This window comes from Eptesicus fuscus, chromosome 4 (genome assembly GCF_027574615.1).
Source record: "Eptesicus fuscus isolate TK198812 chromosome 4, DD_ASM_mEF_20220401, whole genome shotgun sequence".
Taxonomy (NCBI): domain Eukaryota; kingdom Metazoa; phylum Chordata; class Mammalia; order Chiroptera; family Vespertilionidae; genus Eptesicus; species Eptesicus fuscus.
The window spans coordinates 99,241,456-99,244,446 of NC_072476.1; the positions used below are offsets into that span (position 1 = coordinate 99,241,456).

The window sequence follows — 2,991 nt, forward strand, 5'->3', positions numbered from 1 at the left end:
GGATCTGGACTAAAGGATTGGAATTCACCTAGCCAAGTGTTCACGTCTTTCCAGACGTACTATAACTGCCTCACTTCCACAAATCAAATGGTTTCCCGCTTGAAGTTCTCTATACTTTTCATCATGTAACCATTCATAGCATACTTTCTTGTATTTGTCTCTAATTGCACTCTTTAAAAACTTCAATGATAGTAGAAATCACTGAGATGATGAGAAACTTGAAGTATAAATTAGGTACATTGTTCATAATCAAAGTAAAATAAGAGAATTTATCTAGTGGAGACATACTAACACTTACATGGATAGTTTCAAAAATGTAAAATATCTGAAGCTGCATATGTGATGCCTTCCTTCATGCCACTAATACAGGATGTAGAAAATAACCCTGTACTGATGCTAGAGAAAAATTATCACACAGTCTGTGCTCTCAAGGAGTTTTTCCTCACATATAACCTTCATTTTTTTTTTTTGCAATGCTACCATCTTGGTTCATACCACATCACTCAACACTTGGATCACTGTAATTGCTCCCTGAAAGTTCTTCCTGCTCTGCCCTAACCCCCACCCACTGGTATTTTCTTTACATCTATTTTTATTGATTTCAGAGAGGAAGGGAGAGGGAAAGGAGGAAAGAAATAGAAACATCAATGATGAGAATCATTGATTGATTGGCTGCCTCCTGCACTCCCTCTACTGGGGATCGAGCCTGCAACCTGGGCGTGTGCCTTGACATGGAATCGAACCCTGATCTCCTGGTTCATAGGTTGAAGCTCAACCACTGAGCCACGCCGGCCGGGCCCCACGGGTATTTTCTTAACAAGTCAGCTGGAAAGATCCCTTTAAGATGACAGTGAATTGTGACCCTCAGTTTCCCTCAGAGTTTTTGTTTTCTGGGATGTCTCTGATCTCCTCTTCCAGTTACGGCCCTCTTGCTCACATTACTCCATCCACACTGTTGACCCTGCGTTGCATTTAAAACTCCTATCATGTTCTTCATTTATAATCAGCTATTTCGTTTTCCTGAATTATTCTGCACCCAGGTAGCCACGTGATTAAAGCCCTCCTCTCCAATTTTTTTTCAAGTATTACTTGTCAACAAAGCTTACCCAGATCACTTGATTTAATAGTGTCACATTCCACCCTCCTATGGCACTGCATTCATGTCCCATCTGTGCTGCTCGTCTCCTTGCCTCAGTATCATTTCACCGAATAACATACCAGATTGTTTGCATGTTTATTATAAGTATAGTTCTTTGTTTGTTGCTTCCATTCATTCCCAGCTGCTAAAATTCAAGCTCCTTTGGAATGGGGTATTTGTCTGCTTGGTTCACTGGCATTTCACAATCCCCGGGACAGTTCGGAGCCATAACTGACACTTAGGAAAAAATTGCTGAGTAACCAAAATGCAATGAAGTTTATATGTAGGTACACTGTTAAATGCAAATACCCATTTAAAAGTAAGTCAACAATATTCACTATCAGATATAAATATGAAGCTATCAATGGAGCCTCGTTAATGAAGAGAAAAAATAGTGTTTTCTTTGAATTTCATACTTAATAAAACAGGAGTTTCTCCCTCCACCCTCTTCATTGAATAACAGATAATGAAATATAATCAGTGTCCAATTTAACTCTATCAAGTTAAATTAAGCCTCTAACAGGCATAATAACCTGAAGTCATAAATGATAATCCTTCCACTAGGCATACGATTTTCACAGGTTTAAAAGTTTTGGTAGGACTGAACATTCTATGGTTTATCTCAGATGTCTACCAGGTATGTGATAATATAATGAGTTTTTTCTTTCATTAAAAAATGCTTCTTAGGAGGTAAATCTCAAAATTTAGGGCTGTGTGAAGGCTCTAATTTTCATGGCTTACAGGAAGTTTCTATAATTGATTATCTCTGATTTTGAGAAATATAAGCTCTATTTTGCCTCCTTTTGTGCTTCTACAGCCAAAATGTGTGGTGAGGCAGAGGGCCAGATAGAAGATTTATTACCTAGGACCCTGTAGAGGCCAAACATTATGACATAGATTTCATTAGTGATTTTTTAAAAATTCATAAATATTAAGTTGATAATATATTCTATTTTGCCTATTTTATTTGTATAGGGTCACCTATGATAATGATTAATATAAAAAGTTATCCTTGTGGCATAGTTAACAAAACTAGAACTATAAAATAATCTAGACACTTTTAAAGCATTAGAGTTATTTACTCAGCATGTTTTCCTGCAAAACATAACTTCATGGTCCTTTTCTTCTCATCATTTCAAGGATGGAAACCAGAATCTCCAAGTTCAATGATGTACTTGCCAAGAAATAGCATTCTCTATTTCCTGTGAGGCTGAATTTTGTAAATCCAGAGTAGCAACACACCTTTTTATTTTTATTTTTTTAAAATATGGAACGCTTCACGAATTTGCGTGCCATCCTTGTGCAGGGACCATGCTAATCTCTGTATCATTCCAATTTTAGTATATGTGCTGCCAAGCGAGCACAACACACCCTTTTAATAGGAGGAACTTGCAGACATAATTTCCATGTATGAAACCCAGCCTCTATTTCCTTAATTGTGGGATGTCATATCTAATCAAATGGCATTTTATTTTGAATATTACATCTCTGGCATGGCCATAGTTGAAAATTTGATTGTTGTTTCCCCATGCAAATAAGTATTTTGCCATAAAATTAAAGGACTCAAAAAAATCACTTAGATGAATAGTTAACTGTCGTTAGATAGGAATTATGAATCTAATTAATATTTTCAAAAGAATTATATCCTTTAGCAATTCTTTGTTCATTTATACTACATATACAATTTCCCTAAGGTAAGTATTCATGAATTCTGAGTGATCAGTTAGAAAAGTCACCTTTAAAAAGTTGTGTCATTCCCATTTTCCCAAGTAAATCCTTTGAAGCTGGAGGCTAGATTTTTTTAAAGTTTTTTTTCACAGACCTACCAGAAAATAGAACATTAAAACAATATC

At 36.0% G+C, this 2,991-nt stretch overlaps 1 non-coding gene across 1 annotated transcript; it reads right to left on the reverse strand.

Moving 5' to 3' along the window:
• Positions 1-2,399: 2,399 nt before the first annotated feature.
• LOC114235220 (U6 spliceosomal RNA) lies at positions 2,400-2,502 on the reverse strand. Its single transcript, XR_003621395.1, has one exon. It is a non-coding gene; the product is annotated as a U6 spliceosomal RNA (small nuclear RNA).
• Between the last annotated feature and the right edge of the window lie 489 nt (positions 2,503-2,991).